Raw genomic sequence first — 22,493 nt, forward strand, 5'->3', positions numbered from 1 at the left:
TAACAATTTTTATTTGAGATAATTATAGATTCACAAGAAATTGCAAGAAGTAGTACAGAGATACCCTGTGTACACTTTACCTAATATCCTTATGGTAATATCTTGCAAAATTATAGTATATCACAACCAGAATATGTGCATTGATATAGTCAAGATATAGAAAAATTCTATTACTGAAAGAATCTCTCATGTCCTTTTATAACTACACCTACTGCTTGTATCCTTGTTCTTGTCCCCTGACAACCACTAATCTTCTCCATCTGTTACATAATAATAAAGTTGTGATAATGTAACATAAAAGGAGTCATAAAGCATGTAACATTTGGGGATTGGGTTTTTTTTCACGCAACATGATATTCTGGAGATTCATTCAAGGTGTTATTATCATTGTTACTCCTTTTTATCATTGAGTAGTATTCCATGATAGGTATATACCACATTGTTTAACCATTCACCCGTAAGTGACATTTGGGTTGTTTCCTGGTTTGGCTATTACAAACAAAGCTGCTTTGAACAAACATCCATCCCCAGGTGTTAGTGTGAACATAAATTCTCATTTCTCTGGGATAAATGCCCAGGAGTGCAATAGCTGGTTCAGATGGTAATTGCTTGTTTAGGTTTTTAAGAAATTGTCAATCTGCTTTACAGAGCCACTGAACCATTTTATATTCCTTCCAGCAACGTGTGAGCAATCCAGTTTCTCCACATCCTTGCCAGCCTTTAGCGTTGTCATTACTTTTGATTATAGGTATTCTAATAAACATGTATTTATAACTCATAACAGTTTAATTTGCATTTCCCTAATGGCTGAATATATTGAATGGTTTTTCATATGCTTATTTTCCTACTAGATTAGATTTTCCTACCTAACTAGCCTTTTCAGTGAAATGTCAGTTTATGTCTTTTGTCCTTTTTCTTATAAGATTGAGAGTTATTTTATATATTTACATATTTTGGGTACTACTACTTTGTCTGATAAGTGGCTTGCAAATGTTCTTTCCCAGTCAGAACTTGTCTTTTCATCCTCTTAACTAAATCTTTCACAGGGCAAAATTTTTAATTTTTATTAAGTATGATTTATATATATATAGTTTCTTTTATGGATCCTGTTCTATTGTTAAGTCTAAGAATGCTTAACCTACCCTTCTTAGGTACTGACGATTATCACCTATTTTTTTCCTAAAAGCTTTATAGTTTTTGTTTTTATAGTATTGTATTTTGCATAGTATTGTGTTATGAGCTAATTTTTGTATCAAATGTGACATTTAGGTTAAGACTTTTGGAGGGCAGGGGGGACTATGGGAATCTTATTGCTCCAGCACAATTTGTTGAAGTCTATCCTTCCATCATTGAGTTGATTTTGCTCCTTCTCTATTCATTTGCAGATATTTGTGGGGGGTTATTTCTAGAGTCTCTATTCTGTTCCATTGATCGATTCTGGCAATATTCTGCCAATGGCAACTGATAACCGCAGTTATATAGTAAACCTTAATTCTAGGTATGCTGATCCATTCATTTTCTTCTTTTTAAAAATTGTTTCAGCTATTTTATGTTTCCATTTCCTTTGCCTTTCCACATAAATTTTAGGACATCATGCCTATCTCTATAATGAATCTTCTAGGATTTTTTTATAGGAATTGAATTAAATCTATATATCAATTTGGATAGAATTGTATCTTTACTTTGTTGAATCTTTCAATCCATGAACACTGTATGTTCTATTTAAACACAGCATAATTTACTTAAATCTTTTATTTCTTTAGTTATGATTTTGTAGTTTTAAGCATACTAGTCCTTTACATGTTTTGTTAGATTTACATCTAAGTATTTCATTTTTAGAACAGCTGTAAATGGTGTTGTAACCTTTTTATTTTTTGTCCAAGAGTTCACTGCTCCTATGTAGAAATACAATAGATTTTGTTTGTTTATTTTGTATCTTGTGACCATACTGAACTCACTTAGTTCTAGAAGTCCTTTTTGCTGTTGTTGTTGTTGTTGTTCGTTTCTTAGTTTCCTTGGTATTTTCTCCATGGAAAATTATGTTGTCTGTAAATAAGTTTCTTTTCTTCCTTTCTAATCTGCTTACCTTTTATTTCATTCACTCAGTCATTCCTTTTTGCCTTATTCCATTGGCTAGAAATTGCAGTACTATGCTGAAAAGGAATGTGGAGAACAGAAATTCTTTTGCCATGTTCCCAACCTCAAGGGGAAAACTAGTAATTTTTAGGTATGATACTTGCTGTACTGTTTTAATACAGGCATAGCTTGGAGATATTTGATAACATTTTACCCATAGTTGAACTTCTTTCAAAATCAGAGTCAATCCTCTCAAACTCTGCTGCTGCTTTATCAACTAAGTTTAAGTAATATTCTAAATCCTTTGTTGTCATTTCAACAATCTTCACAGCATCTTCACCACGAGTAGATTCCTGCTCAAGAAACCACTTTCTTTGTTCATCCCTAAGAAGAAACTCCTCATCCGTTAAAGTTTTATCATGAGATTGCAGCAATTCAGTCACAACTTCAGGCTCCACGTCTAATTCTTCAAGAATTACCAAAATGTGACACAGAGACATGAAAATGTTGGGAAAATGGCACCAGTAACTTGTTGGATGCAAGGTTGCCACAAACCTTCAGTTTGTAAAAAATGCAATATCGTGAAGCACAATAAAATGAGGTTTGCTTGTATAAGCCTTTTATCAAATCAGAATCCTCCCTCTAAATCTGCTCAGTTATTATCATGAATGGGTATTGAATTTTCTGAATAAAATTATATGCTCTTGTGACTTTTCTTTTTTAGCCTATTTATATGGTGGAGTTTAGTGATTGATCTTCAAATAACGAACCAGCCTAGTATCCATGGAATAAATAAATTTGGTCATGGTATATATTTATTTTTATATATTGCTGAATTATATTTGCAAATATTTTGTTAATTTTTGCATCTATATTCATGAGGGATATTGGTCTATAGTTTCCTTTTTCTGTAATATCTCTGATTTTGGTATCAGGGTCATGATGGCCTCATAAAGTGAGTTGAAATGTTTCCCTCCTATTTTGTGGAAGAAATTGTCTAGATTCAATATTCATTCTTCTTTATAAATTTGGTAGAATTCTTCAGTGAAAACACATGGGCCTAGAGATTTATTTGGGGGAGTTTTAAATGAATGAATTCAATTTCTGTAATAGTTATAAAGCTACCAAAATTACTATTTCATATTAGATGAGTTGTGGAAGATTGTGCTTTCCAAGGAATTGGTCTACTACACCAAAAGCTAAAGTTATGAGTATCAAGTTGTTTCTAGTGTTCCCTTATTATCCTTTTGACATCTACAAGCTCTTTAGTGATATCCCATTTGGTTCCATTCCTGACACTGGTAATTTGTGTCTTTTCTCTACTTCTCTGTCAATATTTGAGGTTTATTAATTTTATTGATCTTTTCAAAAAGTAGCTTTTTAATTTTCCTTGTTGTTTTTCTGCTTTCTGTTTCATTTATTTCTGCACTTACCTTTTTATTGCCATCTTGCTGCTTGTTTTGGTTTATTTTGCTTTATAATATAATTTTTTTTTTTAAGAAAGAGGTAAAAGTACCTGTAATTTAATAATTTCTTGACATGGTAAAATAATTTTACGTTACAATCCAAAGGTGGTAGGGTGAGGAGGAGGGGCAGTGGAACAATCCAACAAACAAAAAAGAAATTGAGAGACACATGGTAGGAGGAGGGAAGGGTTTTAGCTGGAAGGGGTCTGGAGAGTGGGTAGGGGCACAACTAAAATGCAATTTTTGTTACTGAGTACTGTTCATGGGAAAACAGCATCCTGACTCCTTCTCTACATCATACTGGGAGTAAAAAAATGATGCATCCAGGTGGAAATATGATTGGGGGTTGGAAGACGAGACAAGGAAAGAATAAAAGTCAGAAATAGACACTGAGAGAGTCACCAGCAGATTGACAGCAGATATTGACTCTCCAGTAGTGGTAGAATAAAAAACTGGGGGTGTTATGGGTTAGTACAAAAGCTGTAACAAGTGATATCTCTGGAAGATTTGAGATATAGAGGCAACTTTTCTATGGTTTTGACTTGCCTGACAGATTTCTATATACACACAATATGTACATGCCCGTGTGGGCATTTACACGTATGCACACAAGTGACTGCTTTCCCTAGAAGTAAAATTCCAGAAAGAAAGCCCAGAAGGAGCAGCAACAACGGCAGCAGCTGACCTTCACAGCTGCAGACACCCCCCACTCAAAGTTACCAGGGCAGGGGGGTGCAGGTGACAGGTAACAGAGTAGGAAGGCATGTGCGTGCATGACTATGTGTAGGTGTATTACGGATATATGTGTATGTAAAAATCCTAGCTATAAAAACATCTGCAGGAGCTAGGGATTTGGCTGAAGGTCCAAGGTGTTTCTTGTCATGATCAGGTTCAGGTTCAAAGTGGAATGTATGTAGATGCGAAACCCTAAGTCATCATCAGGGCAACTGTGGCAGGCAGGATCCAACGTCCCACAGCGGCCAGAGACACTAATCTTTCCTCAGGAAGAGAGGAGTTGATCCACTTGACTCCAATTTCTAAAAAATACCTAGCCTTTTCTTCTAGTTCCCTCAGTTCCTAACCAACTAACCATCGAAAGGAAGAAAACACAAAGCCCAAGATATTAGCTTGTCTCCCCCAAAGGAAGGAAAAGTGGAAGAGAGAAAGCATATGTATTCTTGTTCTAACATATTGGGGGCACAAACCTGGAGTTCTCCAGAAATTAGGACAGGTTTATTGATTTTATTTTATTATGAGGTATTAGGGAAGGAAATAGAAGACCTGTAAAAAAGAGGTAAGTCTGTCACAGAACTACATGACAGTTTCATTAAACTCTAACTAAAAACACAGAGAAGTGTGATTACTATTTCCAGCCAGTTTCCCCATCATCGTAGTCATGTAACAAACTAAGGTGATGTGGGTCTTGAGCCAGACTCACAGAGTCCCCTGGCCTTGGCCTCTGTACAGTGTTTCTGCATTTGGTCTTTTTGATATTTTTCCAGATCATGTCATGTAGAAGGACATATTGATTCTTTAGCTCTGATATGACGAGCTAAAAGCTGTTATGTTCTTTCTCATCAATACCTGTCAGGGTGCAGGACAGTCCTCCACATGGGGATATTTAGCTTTTTTGGAAACCGATTTGGCTCTTGTAACATAATATCTAGAAATCTGATGCAGATGAGATGCAGCTCTCAACATTCTTAGTTCTGCAATTGTCTTCTCCTAAATGGACACCCCAAAGTTGTTCCCATCTTCTAACATAGGAATTAGGAGTTGTACCCACATTTTTATGGTGCTTCATTTCAGGATCAGCAGCCAGATCTCAGGTTTCACTGTCTCAAAACTCTCCACTAACTCCTGGTTGCTTTTTAGCATCACATTGGGCATCACAAATACCGTGGTTCCTTGGCAGGCCTCTTCACACTCACCCAATCTTCGCTTCTTGGAAGTGGGATCTTGCAGTCCATTGTGGCTATTGGTGAGAAGAATAGTCAGGGGCCAGCAGACTCATGTCTGAGTGGATCTGAGTTAGGTTATATATGTTTAGGATTGGTCCTTTCAAAAAACTGTCAAGTTCTGGGCTTCCCTGGTGGCGCAGTGGTTGGGAGTCTGCCTGCCAATGCAGGGGACACGGGTCCGAGCCCTGGTCTGGGAAGATCCCACATGCCATGGAGCAACTGGGTCCGTGAGCCACAACTACTGAGCCTGTGCATCTGGAGCCTGTGCTCCGCAACAAGAGAGGCCACGATAGTGAGAGGCCCACGCACCACGATGAAGAGTGGCCCCCGCTCTCTGCAACTAGAGAAAGCCCTCGCACAGAAACGAAGACCCAACACAGCCAAAAATAAAGAAAGAAAATTAAAAAAAAAAAACAACTGTCAAGTTCTAACAACTTTTTGAGAAAATGTTTTCCACCAAGTCTTCTGCCTCAGTTGTGATCTGCTCTCTGAAAGAATCAACCTTTGAATGGTAGGTAGCGTCAGAGGAACTAGAGGAATCTCAGTGCTCCCTGGAGGTGGCTGCCCTTGTTGGCTCACACACAGCTTGCTGATTCCCACCCCCAGTTCCTTCCTCCCACTTGCTCTCCTGCTGCCTGCTGCCTGATCACACTCTATAATTATCTTAATTACTCCCTTTACATGTATCAGTGTTCCAATTTTTACTTCAACCATCAAATAGAAAACTTGAGAAGGAAATTGAATTTGCCCACATATTTGCCATTTCCATGTTCTTTCTTCCTTCCTGATGTTCCAAGTTTCCTTCTTTTAGAGAACCTCCTTTAGTTATTCATTTAGGGCAGGTGTGCTGACAATAAATTCTCTATTTTCCATCATTTCAGAATGTCATTATACTCCCTGTCACTCCTAACATTTTTAAGCAATGGCTTTTTTTCTTCATTTCCGATGTTCCAAATTTCTGTTATCATTTCCCCTTTGTATTAGTTTCCTAGGACTGCCATAACAAAGTACCATAAACTTGGTGGTTGGCCTACAAAAAGAGAAATTTACTGTTTCGCAGTTCTAGTTGCTAGATGTCCAAGATCAAGTTGTTGGTAGGGTTTGTTCCTTCTGAGGTCTGTAAGGAAACATCTGTTCCATGCCTCTCTGGGTCTTCACATTGTCTTCCCTCTATCCTTGTCTTTGTGTCCAAAATTCTTCTTTGTATAAGGACACCAGTCACATTGGATTACAGCCCACCCCAATGACCACATTTTCACTTGATTCTCTCTGTAAGAAATCTGGGGGCTTCTATATACTGCTTTTTGGGAGGGGGGGACACATCAACCCATAACATCCTCTTTTTGGAGAAATTCCTTTAAGTAATTTTTTTAGAGCAGTTCTGCTGCAATGAGTTATTTCAGTTTTGCTTCATCTGAGAAAGCTCTTATTTTACCTTTCCTTAAATAATATTTGCCCTGAATACTGAAACTGTGTTTAAAGCTTTTTTCTTTCGGCACTTAGCACTGTGGTACCCTTACTCTCTGGAGTCCATGGTATCTAGTGAGAAATCTGCAGTCATTGAAATTATTGTTCCCTACAGACAGTGTTTTTTGTTGTTTTCTGTTTGTTTGTTTTCTCTAAGAATTTTTTAAAGACTTTTTTCTTTATCTTTCATTTTCAGTAGTGTCTGGTCATGGAGTCCTTTGTATTTACCCTATTTGGGATTCACTAAGCTTCTTCAACTGGTAAGTTTATATCTTGGCACCAAGTTTGGGAAGTTTCTGTTTGTGATTTTTTTCAAAAATTTTTCCACACTTTGCTCTATCTCCTCTCCTGATACTCCAAATACACAAATAATATAAATATTTTGTTACATGACATAAGGCTCCTGTCATTAATTTTTTTTTCCCTCTGTTGTTCAGATTGGATAATGTATCTTTATCTTCAATTTCACTGACTATTTCCTCTGTTATCTCTATTCTACCAATTAGTCCCTGTATATAGTGAGGTTTTTTTTTTTTTTTTTTTTTTTGCCCAAGTAACGTGTATCTTATATTTCTTTGCTGAAACAAATTTTCCTTTTGGTTTCAAATATCTTTTAAATTGTTTTCTGGAGCTTTGTGAAATTAATAGTTTCTTTCAAGTCTTTGTCAAATAATTCTAATATATGTGTCATCTCAACATGTGTGTGTCTTGATTTTTTTTTCCATATGAAATGAGATTTTCCTGGTTCTTCAAATTCCAAGGATTTCTGAATTTTACCCTAGACATATGAAATGTTATACAATGAGACTCTGGGTCTTGATTAAATCCTGTGGCAAACGTTGATAGCCTTCCATGGGCTACTGTTTTAAAGTCAATTCTGATTCCAACCCTTTTTGCACTATTCAGAACTGTTCCATGTGTGCACCAGTCAACATCCAGACCTGGGTGATGGTCTCTCTGTTCAATTCTCAAAGTGTTTGGTGTACTGAATGGGATGAGATGCACACATGTAGAGTTTGAGGATGAGCTCAGAAAGTCATAAATAGCTTAGTGTATCTCCTTCCTCAGCACTTTCCTCTCCACTATGTCCCTTGTACTTCCTGGTTTCTTTGGGTTCATCTCTGGAACTCTATTCAGAAATCTGGTGTGTTATATACTCTGCCTTGCTGGGCACTCCCAAAGCTGCTCCTGCATGCAGAGCCAAGCAAAACAAGGACAGAGAAAAAAAACCAACCAACCAACCAACCAAACAAACAAATGGATTTCCACCCATTCTTTTGGAAATACAGTTCCATAGAAGGAAAAAGAAGGCTCCTCTCCATTAGAATTTTGGCTCCTTCAGGCTTTTATTGCTGCCAGCTGCTGCTCTCACAATGGGATTGCTTAAGGGCTAGAGCGAAGGAGAATGGAAGAAAGAAAACAAAAGAGATAAAATTATATACTCTCTCTGAGTGTTAGGGGTTCCTTTTCACACTCCTTGAGCCAAACTAGAGGCTTTCTCTTTGAGCTCTCTCTGTTTGTGCCCCAGTGGCATATTCTGGTGCTTAAGTTTCAAACCATGAGATATCAGAAGAGAAAAAAATAGTAGATTCACTGCAGCTTTGATAGTATTTTGGATTCTAATCTTCTCCTCTATACTGCCTGTTCTATTTGCTTATGAGGGTTCTCAGTATTCATTAGGACACATAGTGTGTATATACATCTTATCCAGAACCTGAACCCCAAATATATATTTTTAGTGTAGTTTTATTTTACTAACACCAAAAAGGGAAATACATGGACAGAGTAGTACTGACAAATTTCACTTCTTCAACACTGATATATAAAATCCTACATAAGATAGCTTCTTGAGTCCATTGCTTTGTAACATTTCAAGAAGAAAAGCAAAGCAAAGCAATTCTGTATGTCATGTGTATATTATATATTAAACATACACAATAAAAGAATAGTAAGAAATATGGAAATGATATTCACCAGTTTCAGGAATTTGATTAACTCTGGGGAATGAGAAAGAGGAAAAGAATAGTATGTGGACTTATAGTCTATGTCTGCAAGTTTTTTTTTCTAAAAGAGAAATAAAATCATCTACAGGTAATATAATGTGTGTTTAATCATAATAATGAACTGATAGGTATATGTAATATTTATTTCTGCTGTTTTTTCTATGTTTGAAACACCACAATGAAAAATTAAAATATTAGAAATCTTGTAAAAACAATTATTTTAATCAGCACACAAAGTGACACTTATGAGCGGAAACATTTTGGAAATAATATTCTTATACTGTTAACTGTAGTAACAATAATTCTGCAGGGGGATAATAGCAATAAGGACAAAGCGATTAAAATTAAACCCTTGCTAACAGTTTTAAGTCATATTTGTAATATTATGTGATGATAGAATTTCGTATAAAAGACATCATTTGTAACACAAAAGTGACAACAACATATATCTCCAAATACAAATGATAAATCATTTGGGACACATATATTTGAGCTGAAACTAGTGGGCTGGTGGATTAGATAAGAGAAGCAACACAGTGAATTAATACATTTCAAATCTAAGTGTATGTGTACTTATTAAAGGAAAATGTACATTTGCTATTAGCATAGCAACAAGTTTGAGTACCTCTAATTGATTTAGGAATTATTATTCTTACAAGACTCAAAAAGTCAAGTTATTTGGTAAAGTGGAAGTGATATTGTCATTTGAAAAGTGATATTGTCATTCAAAATTTCAATAATAAACATATATTATAAAAGGAATATAGATTTTACAAAATACGCTCCAGTGTGGTATATTTATTTGCCAATTATTTTCATTTGTTTGATTTTGTCCTACTCTAAACTTACACATCCAAAACTGAAAAAGAGATTTAATCATTCCCATTGTCATGACGTTTTGCAACCTTGTTTTACTGAGGACAGCACAGTAACTTCTTAAGGCCTGATTTATCTGGTATACACTGAATCATCTACATCCTTTTCAATCTTTCCTTTTAAGAAACAAAAAAGTAAGGAAAAAAAGCTATTACTAATTTAGTCCTTTATTTATCTAAACTATGTTATTATTATTTCGCTAATATTATTTTTCTCCTATTTCACAGCATTCGGGTAGCAGAGTCATCTGAACATAATTAATACACAATACGATGTGTAGAATAAATAAATTAATAAAGAATTATAAATACTTGGAAATTATTATTATTCTCATACTTTTTAGGCTAATTTATATAAATCAGTAATCGTATAAAACTACTTTAGTTTAAAATAATTGAGACTATTTCAAAGTACAGTATATGAGATGTCTCCCTCATTTTCCAAAATAGACATTTGTAAAGTGAATCTATGCCCTGGATTTAATTTTTCTTTTTTTAGTTATCAACAATCTAGCTGAGATTAAAAGTTATCAGCATACTGAAAACCATGTAATTGAAGGAATATTATCTCTTGGCTTTACTCTGAGTCTGAGAGAAGAACATAGCTACTAGAATAATGCGATAGTAAAGAGCCTTGATAAGGTCTAGTAACCCAACCATTGAAATGCACCATGGACAGGTATCGTGTGCTTTATTTCCCTCTAGTGGATAAGTAAATGAATAAATACAAGGAAAAAAGTCAGTTGTGCTTTGATGTGCTTGCTTAAAAGCCATTTATAATATTGAGATGTCTCACGTAGAGTACTTAGAGAACTGCACTGTAAAATTTGCAAACAGAAAATACATATGTGCTTATTATCAAATAAGTGTGCTGAATCAGTAAAATGAATCGCTAGAAAATCTGCAATCAGTATCATTTTTCTGTATTCTTAAAGTCAGTGCTCTTGAGGCAGAAACAATGAGATAAAGTGATGCTTTTCCTCTTTCAAGTTAATATAGGAAAGTTACAGAACAAACATTAAGAAAAGGAAAATTTAAATGTCATTTTTATTTGCTTTTGAGAGAATTAATTTTTGTAGATAATTAGTGTTTACATTGCTAGCAATTATTCTTGATAAGACCAACTCTAAAATCATTTGCATCACCTGAACAGATGGTCCTAATGGTCCTGGGCAGAAAAATCATTAAAAAAGTAACATATGTACTTTTTAAAAGACAGATCATATGCTAAACATTTAGATAAAATATTTAATTCCCAGGCCAATATCATAAGTGATGTACCATTTTCACTTTCACCATTTTACAGATAGTACCTGAAGGAGACTGGTAAAATGTTGCTCCTAAGGTGACAGGAAATGGTAGAGCAAGGATTTAAACCCAAGTAGGCTGGCTCCAGAATTTATAGTCTGTTAAGAAAGCCTCAAGGCATGTTATCTGGTAGAAGAATCTGGTATAATTTTAAATACTTACCATACCAAATGGATACTTGAATAATCTGGATTTATTTTTAGCATAAAATGCTAACAGAAATTGTTATTGAATTAGGGTTTCATAGTACACTATTTTATTCAACTGTATAATAAGATACAAAATAGAAGAAAAATGTGTTTTTAAAATTTCTAATAAAATAATTGTTTAATATACATTTTCTCAGCAATTTTAGGATATCGGTGATATAATTTGTAAAGAGTACTTTCATAAAGTTTAGGCTAAGTTACATACTTTATTGTTTGAAACATTCTGGATAAAGTTGACACAAAACGATGAAACAGAGAAGAAAAGTGAGAGCTATTCTCAAAGATAAAATTACTTTTAACATTTGAATTAAGTATAGAAAATCAAGAGAACTAAATATCCTAATTTTTCAATAGTCAGTATAAAATACCTTATAAAATCAACTGGTGAAAACATATATTGAAATTGTTTTTTAGGATATTTTTCTATAAATGGGTTAAATATAAATCAATTACTTTAATTTTAACAGTCCCATTATCTCAAGGACAATATTTTCCATTTATTGAAGATACATTTAATTTTTTAGAAAATTAAATTAACAATGAGGAAAAATAATTTTCTCCACAAGAGATATGAAAATACCAGTAAGTTCCCGTGCTTTATTCATATATTTGGGTAACATTTTTTGAGGAGAGATTACCAAAAATATTTAAGCAATTGAAGCTTCATTGGATAAAAATTTGTTATTTGTGGAAGACAACAAATGGTGGTCAATTTAATCGGTTTCCTATAATTTGTAATTTCAAAGAACACTTTCATAGGTTAAATATTTCTATTATAATCACTTCTCTGCACACTGGAAACCAACCCTGATCCTAGAAATTCCATAAAATGAAATTCAACAGAAGATAAATTTGTTTTGGCTGCCAACCACAAACTTTTAGTTGCTGAAATGAAAGCAGTAAAAGGCAAAACTGAAGCAAACCAAGTAAAAAGTCTTCACCTGATCACAAGTTTTATCTGATACATTTAGAAAAACAATTGCACCTTTCCTTTTGGCTTGCACTGTCATCATACATTACCCTATTAGTTTTAATTGGAAAATGAAAGGAATTAAGACAATTATTTTAGGCGTTCTTTCTAATCACTGCTTATATTCATGACTTGCTTCATTACTAATGTTGAGGTAAACATAGAAATGACTAGAAAAATAGTGTTTGTGACAGAAAAATAGACTTTATATATGAGAAGGATTGCTTTTGTTATCAATATAATTCTTAATACTTGTATTTATTGATATATGACCTTACTTTTGAGGACCATGTATATCTTATACAGTAGACTAGAATTCAGGTGCCTCATTTAGTTGTCTCAGCCAAAAGGTAGCCCTAAACCAACAATTTATCTGTCAATTGATAGTGATGGCCAACATCTGTGCTGAGATAGATTTCTAATGTCTGTACATATTGGAAGATTTGTGTATGTTTCATTTTACTATATTCACAATATTCATTGGAATTTTTCTGACTATGGTTAGGAATAATTATCAAAATATATTTATGTATCTGGAAAACTAGCAGAAACTGCCACTAACTTAATATAAATAGATAAAGAAAAACACTTTTATAAACAATTCCATATTTTCCTCATTTATTTTCAAAGAAAAGTCCAAGAAATGCCTAAGAAAGAGATATTATGTTGTAACAAACTGATATTCTCTATCTCTTTAAAATAAAACCAAACAATGAACTTCTAAAAATATTCTAATTTAAATATAATTTAGAATAGAGCAATTTGAAATTAAAAGGTATAGAAGTAAAAAAAAGTCAAAAGGAAGAGAAGTAAAAAATCATTGTCAATAGTTTGGTTAATTATGCTGTAGTTTGATAAAGAATTTTATAATTTTTAGGAGTAATTAAATACATTGTTTATTCAGCATAATAAAAATTATCATACTTGCATGAAGACATGTCCTAGATTTATGTAAAGTGGTAAATATAAGCCAGCAATTATAAATATTTGTGAATAAATTTAGCAGAAGAACAACTGAAACATTAAAACTTACTTCATCAATGTTGAACTTAAGCATCTAAAATTGCTCGAATAATATAAGTGTGGAAACATGAGCTTTTAACATTTTTCACTGAAGGCTAAAGAGCTCATTTTGTCAGAAATATTGTGGGTAGATCATAAAGGGGCCAAGTGTGGATTTTCCAAAGATGGCAACCACCACATTTCCAGAATTTTACCACTCCTGAGTCATTAGGGGTTGATAACATCTTCTTCCCTTGAAACTGGGCAGAATTTTCTAACTAGGTCAACCAAGAAAGTGCAGCAGAAATGATTCCATGTGATTTTGAAGCAATGTCACAAAAATGATATGTCCTTCAGCCTTCCTGTGATTGTAACCAAGCCACCCGATTTTGCAGAAACCCAAGTAGCCTGCAGAGACACCTTGGAGAACAGTGGAAGTGCCCTGCTGAACATCGTGCCCATAGCAAGCAGCACATGGCAGCCATGCCAATGATCAATCCTGAAAGTGAGTTCTCTGGTACCCAGGTGAGGCATACAGTTGAACTTTTGAGAGAGATGAGCAGTTTCCACCAGACCCATGTTTAAATTAATGAATAAGTTTTTCAGTACTAAAGTAGTTTATTTTTTTAAGGAATATTTCTGACTTGTGTAATGAAACCTCCCAAGTGGCCTTGTTAATGTTTCTTTACTAAATGAATGGTTGTCTCTTATTTTTTAATGTAAAAATTTTCATTTGAGTTTCTTAAGACTTAGGCCATGTGTGATAGACTTTTATTGTTTTGTTTCTGTCCCCTGGCCCCTCCACAAAGGTTTTGGTAAAGATCCAGTGAGATGGTTGAGCTCCCATGATGTTTCCTCCATTTCTTAACTTATTAAAATTTGTTTTCCATAAAAGTGAAAACTAGGGCTTCCCTGGTGGCACAGTGGTTGAGAATCTGACTGCCAGTGCAGGGAACACGGGTTCGAGCCCTGGTCTGGGGAGATTCCACGTGCCGCGGAGCAGCTAAGCCTGTGCGCCACAACTACTGAGCCTGAGCTCTAGAGCCCATGAGCCACAACTACTGAAGCCTGCGCGCCTATAGCCCGTGCTCCGCAACAAGAGAGGCCACTGCAAGGAGAAGTCTGCACACCACAATGAAGAGCAGCCCTCGCTCACTGCAACTAGAGAAAGCCCACCCACAGCAACGAAGACCCAACACAGCCAAAAATAAATAAATTAATTAATTATTTAAAAAAGTGAAAACTAGTCATTTCAGGGAACTGCTTAATATATGATTGGTTGTAGGAATAATCCATTTCTCTTGGGTCATTCTCATTCTCTTATCTATTCTAATTCTTCCAGATACCCAGAAGCTACAGCTGGTGGCTTGACTGCACACCTTGTAATAGTTCAGTCATATGTGTTCTTGCACTGTGGTAATCTGTTGGAACATAGAAATAAATATTGGAAACTATTTTCACTCAAACTCTCTGTCTCTGTGTCTCTCAAACTCTCTGTCTCTGTCTCTGTGTCTCTCTGTCTGTCTCTCTCTGACTTCTCTGTCTCTCTCCAATCAAGACCCTTAGCAAACCCAGAGGTAATCTTAAGGCTTGCTTGTCCACATAAACAGATAAAGCTAGTCTGAAGTAATTAAAGCACTGTTTTAACTTCATCTAGTACTATCTATCTATTTACTTATATTTTAAGACAAATAACGTGACAGATACCTTGAAAAGTACTTTATATACTTATACTATTTAATGTAAAACATATGCATCAATTCCAAATATCAGAATAATAAAACCAGTAATTATGAATATGCACAAAATCACTAACTTCAAGTAACCCTCCTACCCAACTTCTTAAGATACTCCTGCAATTGAATTTTTGCTTCTGGGACCACATGTTAGAATATCAAAATGTTATAACAAGGGTCCCTCAAGAACTGTGTAGCTCAATTGAATAAGCTTAAGAAATTCATACAGCATTTGTATCAGCATAAATCATCTGGAACCCTTGCTAATCTGAGTTCTACCAGACTCCACTGAGGGTCACTCATCTCTACTCAGGCTTTTCTTGATAAGATTTAAAATGATAACTTGAGCTGCCAACCATCCAGAAATCATATTACAATTCAAAAATTAAGAATATGTGATTATAATAATAGGAAGCTTCAGAAAACATGCAATTGAATTTAGCACTCAGGTGAAGAATATAAATGATTGTCTTTTATTATCTTAAATGGGTATATTTGGCTCACATTAGATTATTAATTCTACCTTAATAGATAAAAATTACATTAAATCTGGAACTTATTCATTTATCCAACCAATAGTTGTTAAGAAGCTAATGTGTGTCAGGTATTCAGGGAATCTAAAATTGAAATTAGTTTAAAAATGTATAAATAAATACATTAAAACAGAAAAAGATCCTTGCTTTCACATGTTACATTCCAGTGGAGGGTGAGAATAGTGATAAAATTTAAAGTAAAAACTGTAGAATGTATGTTGGATGGTGTGAAATGACATTTTTGGTTTCTGCATTCTCCCCCCCTTTTTTTTTTTCTTCTCTTTCTATGTTTTAAGTTTTTTAGAATTTTTTTTTAAATTTAGAAGTCACTTTGCAGTTATTTTTTGGTGGTAACCCTAGTGGTTGTTCAGCATATATATCTCCATTTTCCCAGCCAGATATTTTTAAACTTAAATATTATAATTTTCAGTTCTAAAATTTGCATTCAGTTCTCTTTTGTTTTTTGTATTCCTCTGCTGAAATTTCTTGTCTTTTCATTCTTCATTGTGTATTTTCTTTTTTTACCTAATTAAGCATAAGTATAGTAGCTGCTTTCTGATAATTTCAACATCAAGTCATCTTGCATTGGCTTCTGTTGATATTATTTTTCCTTCAGAATGGGTCATTTTTTTTTTCTTGTATGTCTATTGATTTTAGGTTGTAACACTGACATTGTCAATATTATGTCATGGAGAATCAACATTCTGATATATTCTTGTGAAGATTGTCGCATTTTTATTTAAGCAAGCCATTAACCTGGTTATATTCAAACTGTTTTCAAGGCAAAATCTGTTTTACGTTGGTGGTGATGGTGCAGGGGCAACTCATTAATCCTTTTATACTCAGTGCTTTGAGTCTGTCTGCACATGCTTGGCTTGTGGTCAGCCAGAGACAGGTAAAGTTAATATACAGAATTTGGGACTACCATAGTTTAGGTTTTTTGTTTGTTGTTTGTTTTTGATCAGTAACCCCTCTCACTCTGCATGGGCCAAGGAGTCCCCAAAATTTTCTCCCACTCTTTTCAGGCCAGAAAGATGATGGACTCTTTCTCTCTTGGGTCATTAGCCACCATTAGTCACTCAGCAAACCTTTCCCCCGAGATTCAACTGCCGTCCAAAATGTGTCTACTTTGTTTTGTTCTCCAAATCCCTCCGGTAGTTTTTGCTTGGTGTGTGTCCAGGGTTTATATTTATGAGAAAATAATTTTGTTAAAATTTTACAAAGCCATCCTAGCAGCAGAAACAGTACTTGACATTTGGCAGACTTTTTCTTTTAAGAAAGAGTAAAATGAAAAGCCCTGGAATAAGAATAATCCTGGTCATTTCCATGTTACTGTAGTATCACTGAACCTCTGACAGTACATGGAAAATTATTTTGTGCACAAAGAGAAAAAACATCTCTCGAGCAGACATAATTCTACAACTTGTTCTTTTGAAGTTTTAATGAGGAAATTATCCTGCACTTATAAGAGAAAGTGACTTTCCGATCCAGGTATACATAGAGACCTGTTTTGGGGCTTTTAGTTAATCCTGGAGAGTAAATCAATGTGAATACAGTCTTGATCTCATTATGTAGAGAGGAGTCAGAAAATTGATTTAACTTTTTTCTTTGCCTACTTTGACTATCATAGCCATTTCAATGATTACTAACTATGCTAATAAAAAAAACATACTATAAAAATCACTGCTCAATTTCTTCCCCCCAAAGGAAAATATGTGTTGCATGTTCGAAGACAAATTATTCCCTATTTCAACAAAACTCAGTAAACATTATTACAATAGTGTCATTTCAACTGTGAATTCTTAGTCCTGCTTCCCTGGTAGCTATTGTACCTGCTCAGTAAGAATTCTGTTATGAAACAAAACTGTTGCGTACTGTGCAAGATGGAAATATGCGAAGTGTAAATGAAAATTACTGTCCTGTTTAATGCATTTTTAATACTCTGTTACTAATTCCAGTGCTCTAACTAGAAAAGCAAATTGCAACAAATCCTTAACAACTACAATCTGGGGTGCAGTTAGTAGGGAGGAAAAGCTGACTGGTGAAAAACTCTGATGAAAAGAAATAATCAATTTATACCTGAAACCATCAGACAGGTTTCATAATTGAGCTGCCACTGTAATTTGTTTTGCAACACCAGATAACTAATGCATATAGCATCTCCCCCATACAGATGCAATAGACACAAATAACCTTAAGAACATAGAAGATAATTATGTGGAAAAATTAACATAATTAAGAAGTGATGAATTTTGAGTGTTTATTGCCTTTGTTCATTGTATAATATATTTAATTGCAGGTTTATATAATTTTTTTTGTAAATAATGACTGTATTTAAGAAGCAACTCATAAAATTTCTTTGATTTAACAATTGGCTCTTGCAAGGTGGTATGAGCTGGCTCCAGCAAACCACTCCATCCCTCTCAAACCACGCCATACCCTACTCAGCAGTGCTTCCTCCCTTTCTGGCTGGCCATCTCGGTAGTTCCTTGTGAAGGTGACATTGTGTTTTCATGAACCTTCTGCATCAGAATCACCTGGTGAGCATAGCCACATTCAACCAATACTGGTTGAACAGACTGGTTTTGACATTTGACAGAATAGTTTCCTAATTCCAGATCTACATGTTTTGGGAAAATGCTCAATGACGTCATCTGAAAATGAGGGACACTATGACCATTCTATGAAATAATGCCTGTAAGGGGGTGGGCACAAGAGAAGTGCTTAATAAACAGAAGTTTTCTGTGCCCCTTCACTCCTTGCTGGGACAAACTCTCTGATCAACGTACCCTTTTACTGGCCATGGCAGTGCCTCATCCAGGCATTCCTGCTTCAGAATCTTTCCTCCTACCTTCTGAAGTCCAAATGCCAATGTCTGTCATTCCTTGTTAGGACAGAGAAATTATCTTAGCCAGCCTCCACTTAACCATCTCTTCGCCAGCACTCGGAAGAGTACTGATGCCTATGTACCTGGCCTATTCCTGTTCAGTGCTGTGGCTCACATTTATCTCCTCACTGGGTTGTGGGCACACCAAGAGTTAATCAGGTGTGTCACCAAAACATTCATGCCACTGTTACTTGTAGCTGTGTGATTCATTAAAAATTAGGTTAACTGATAGTTCAGGAGGAGAAAAAAAGGCCAAATGCTTTGGAAACACTTGAGTTTTAAAAGTGGAATTAGGTATGGATGAGAAAACAGTGAAGAACTGAGGAAAACATACAAATCTCTAAAGATCCTGCTCTCGGATTTGTTCAAAAACCTGTCACTTCACTTTAAAGAAACTGAAATTAGTAGTGGTAGAAAGTGCATTATGGTGAAAAGGCCTAGTTCCTACAACCAACAACCAACAACCAACCAATGGACGAGTATATGTTTATGTTTTAAGTTTAAATAAATTATTAAAATTGTGCTTGTATACTTCATTTTTTATAATTCTCTTCTTTAACTGATTTTTTTCCATTAACCAACCCACTACATGTTCCAGTTGAATAGTTAAGAGAGTAGATATGTACCAGAGCAGACAATTAACAAACAATAATAACAATAAATGAATAAATAAATAAACAAATAAATAAAATTTAAAAATTCACTTGCCTAGTTGCAGTAGCCACATATTAAGTGCTTAATATTCACATGTGGCCACTGGTGGAAATGTCTTTGACAGTGCAGGTTTCAGTCCTAAGAGAGGCCTATAGGTATAACTTGTGAGCTTTTTCTTATTGAACTTGGGAAAAATGTGTTTTCACTAAAGGCATATGAATTAACTTATTTTTACTGTGGCAAAACACATATAACATTCACCAGTAAAGAGTGAAAATTCACCATTTTAGCCAATTTAAAAATGCCATTCAGTGGCATTTGGTACATTCTTTTTTTTTTTTTTTTTAATGCTAGAAAAGTAACCAAAATTTTTCATGATAGAGAATTATAATAATAAATTATTAAACATCTGTTCCCTGCTTCCCTCTTTAGATGCTGGGTATTCAGTAACTGTTTGTGCAGCTAACTCTTAATCAAAAAAGTAATGAAAAATATATATCAACAAAAAAATTCCTTCAAACATACTCTGCTCTATCAGCAAATTGCTCAGGTCAGAAAAATATTTTATTTTTACTTCAGAGGGTATAATGCAATGTATAATATCATTTTTGATACTACTTGATATTTAGGGTTTTTTAGACATGTCAATTTTAGTTTCAGCGTTGTTGGCTGACATCCTCACTACCTGCTGCTGGTTCTGTTCTTGAATTGGTATCTCTGGGAGTTGTCTGTGTGTTCCCTCTGGATGGAAAATATGTCCATGCTTTGCAAAAAAATCAATTACCTCTTTTTTTTTTTTTTTTATTCTCTCATTTATGTTGGCAGCTAGAATTGCAGCTAGAATCTTATTTAAAAGTCTACAGTAAAATAGCTTAAAACTATCTTAACAAATAGTTATTGAGAACTTCTAAAATATATTTTATGGTTTTGGGAATGTAATCATTTTGCTTTGACCTGACATTACACTGAGACTATTTTAAAATTCATATAGCACTATTTGTTTTATTTATAATCCACTGTCTTGATGAAATAGATATCCTACAAATTGGAGTGAAGCCTGAAGGTATAGTAAACCATAAAATATATTCCAGAATAGAAGTGTCAACTGCACTAATCAACAAGATAAATGAGCAAGCCTACAGGGGATGATTAAAATAAATTGTATTGAAATCCACTTGGGAAAAAGAGACTATACTTGTGTTCTATCTCTTCAGTTTTTGTCAGCTATGGGGAAGCCAAATCTTGAGAGCACTTTCCAGAAATTACATTTTAGAGACAAAGATGTTTTACTTATTGGATGATAAAACATTCCATAGAGCAGTGAATGATTGATGGAAAATGTAATCAACAAATGCTATTGAAGAAGCAAAGAAAACTGATCTTTTCAAAGGGGTTTTCTCCATCTATCCTCTGAGCAAAAGAGAATAACACTTGGGATTGAAAATTCAGCCATATTGCCATGTAAGAGTGGCAAAGTCATAAAGTATGTATAAGTGCCTTAGTTTTTACTATTTATTTTCAAATCAAATAATTTCTATGGGAAGTAATATTTTTATTACTTAAAATTCTTTCCTTAAAGGTCTAGTTCTTGTGCATATGAAGTCTTTCATTGTATCAAGATTATGTTTTAACCACCTGTTTTACAATACAATTGTGTCCACTCATTCTGTTTATACTTATGGAAACATTAGGACAATGAAAGTTAGTAAACTGACAAATACCAGTTATCAGAGTGAATATTAAGAATATCAAAGAAACACATTTTTATTATCAGTGCTGAACCAATGAAGAATAAATTTTGAAGAGCTACTTTTAAAAAATTCCCTAGAAATGTGAACCTGTGGGACCCAACTGTCCAGAGTGCAGCAGGTTTTCCTTTTGCTTTTACCAGGCAAAACCAAGTTTCATCATAAGGCACAGGTTCAGCTTTCCGTTTAGTTTATCTTACCATTAGATAGTTTTAGTGACTATACTGCTAGAGGGTTATAAGTAAATTGAACAAGAAAGTATAGAAAATTTCACATTTTTCATATCTCTTGAGTCATTCCCCCTTTTTACCCAGTTTTAATTGATCAGTTTTATCCTACTTTTCAAGACAAGACTTATGATGAGTTTGTAGGCTGAGCAATAACATTACTGACATTTTATTTACCTCATCACTTATAAGAATTTTTCCTACATTAAAAAATATTCTGCAATACTGTAGCCACCTGACATTAAGAAACTGTTAAAAAGTCTATCATGACATTTTGGAAATAATTTTAAATTAGTAGTTAAGAGTCAAAAAAGCAACCTCATAATTCAGTTTAATGAATTAAGGATATTCATAAAGAATATCCTGGGATAATACATGAAATACTTTATTGCCTTGCTCAATATTGGGATTAACAGGCAAATCTATTTGATTAACCATATGAAACTGCCATTTCTGTAAGTAAAAGCTGATTTATTATCAGTGTATTAGTTTTCTTTGCTGCATAAAAAATTACCACAAACTAATCAACTTAAAACCATACCCAATTATTATTCCATTATATATTCATTATTTATTATTCTGTTGATCAGCAGTTTGAGTTGGCTGAGCTGGATTCTGTGCTGAGGATCTTACAAGGTCAGATTCAAGGTTTCAGCCAGGCTAACTTCTCATCTTTTCAATATCATGCTGAAACTCCTAGCTAATGCTATATGACAAGGAAAAGCAATAAAAGATACACAGATTGGAAAAGAAGAGATAAAACTGTCTTTTTTTGCAGATAACATGATCATATATGCAGAAAATATGAGAAACAAAAATAATCCTGGAACTAATAAGAGATTAAAGCAAGGTTTCAGAATAAAAAATTAATATACAAAAGTCAATTGCTTTTCTATAGACCAAAAATGAATGAGGAATTTGAAATTAAAAACACAAAACCATTTACCTTAGCACCCCAAAAAAGAAATACTTATACATAAATCTAACAAAATATACACAAAATCTTTATGAAGAAAACTACAAAACTCTGATGAATGAAATTAAAGAAGTAATAAATATAGTGATATTCTATATTCATGGATAGGAAGACTCAATATTGTTAAGACGTCAGTTCTTCCCAACTCTGTAAATTATATGTGATCCTAATCAAAATCCCAGTAATTACTTTACGGGTATCAGGAAACTGATTCTAATGCTTATATGGCAGGACAAAAGATGCAGAATAGCCAACACAATATTGAAAGAGAAGAACAAAGCTGGAGGTCCGACTTTGCCCAATTTCTAGGCTCACTACAAAGCTATAGTAATCAAAACAGTGTAGTATTGGCAAAAGAATAGATAAATAGATCAGTGTAATAGAATAAAGAGCCC

The 22,493-nt window shown here is 34.2% G+C and overlaps 1 pseudogene; it reads right to left on the minus strand.

The window, feature by feature from the left end:
* Positions 1 to 2,249: 2,249 nt before the first annotated feature.
* Positions 2,250 to 22,493, minus strand: part of LOC137759330 (proteasome activator complex subunit 3-like) — a 42,149-nt pseudogene continuing 21,905 nt past the window's right edge.

This window comes from Eschrichtius robustus, chromosome 1, assembly GCF_028021215.1.
Source record: "Eschrichtius robustus isolate mEscRob2 chromosome 1, mEscRob2.pri, whole genome shotgun sequence".
Taxonomy (NCBI): Eukaryota; Metazoa; Chordata; class Mammalia; order Artiodactyla; family Eschrichtiidae; genus Eschrichtius; species Eschrichtius robustus.